Source organism: Brassica oleracea, chromosome C8 (genome assembly GCF_000695525.1).
Source record: "Brassica oleracea var. oleracea cultivar TO1000 chromosome C8, BOL, whole genome shotgun sequence".
In the NCBI taxonomy this organism is placed as follows: domain Eukaryota; kingdom Viridiplantae; phylum Streptophyta; class Magnoliopsida; order Brassicales; family Brassicaceae; genus Brassica; species Brassica oleracea.
The window spans coordinates 10629645-10630348 of record NC_027755.1 but is presented as its reverse complement, the minus strand read 5'-3'; the positions used below and the strand labels follow the sequence as shown (position 1 = coordinate 10630348).

Sequence of the window (704 nt, the reverse complement as noted above, 5' to 3'; positions counted from 1 at the left end):
ATCTAAGTCAAGACTAAACTAAATTCAATGCATTAAGACCATATCTAAGTCAAGACTAAACTAAATTCAGTGCGTAAAGACCATCTAAGTCAAGAATAAATGCAACACAGAAACACCAAAATAGAGTGTTGAGAATGACTTACATCACTTCCAAGGACATATGCCATTGAAGCTTGAACATATAGTCATTGAAACAAAAATAAAAACAAAAGCATGAAGCACAACAAAGCAAACACCATGCTTAATTTTTTTTTATGGGTCTATGGGAATACACAACTACAATAAAACAGTAAACAACACAAATATACAGCAAGAGAAAAGATAACAGAGCTCAACACAATAAAACAGAGCAGTGAAAATTCATTAGAAATGATTTCGCCATAAGAAATGAATACATTTTTTAACAAACCAACACACAAGAGACATTAGAGATCTCCCATAACATTAAAAATCTCACATAACATTTCAAGCTTTAGAACAGACTCTCTAGTATCCTGCAAACATCAAAGAAGATGAAGCTTACCAGAAGGAAGCCGAGATGCTTTAGAACAGAGACTGTGTGAGAGATACCATCAAAGCTCCATTCTTTCTGCTAAGAAAAACAAAACAAAAGAGATTTCCAAAAGGTTACCAATAGAGAGAGAGAGAGGGAGAGACTGCGTGAGAGAGAGAGAGAGAGAGAGAGAGAGAGAGAGAGAGAGAGA

General features: G+C 34.9%; 1 protein-coding gene across 1 annotated transcript in view; it reads right to left on the bottom strand.

Annotated features, from left to right (window-relative positions):
* Nucleotides 1-704, bottom strand: part of LOC106308630 (putative nuclease HARBI1) — a 4552-nt gene that overhangs the window by 1955 nt on the left and 1893 nt on the right. The window lies entirely within an intron of this gene.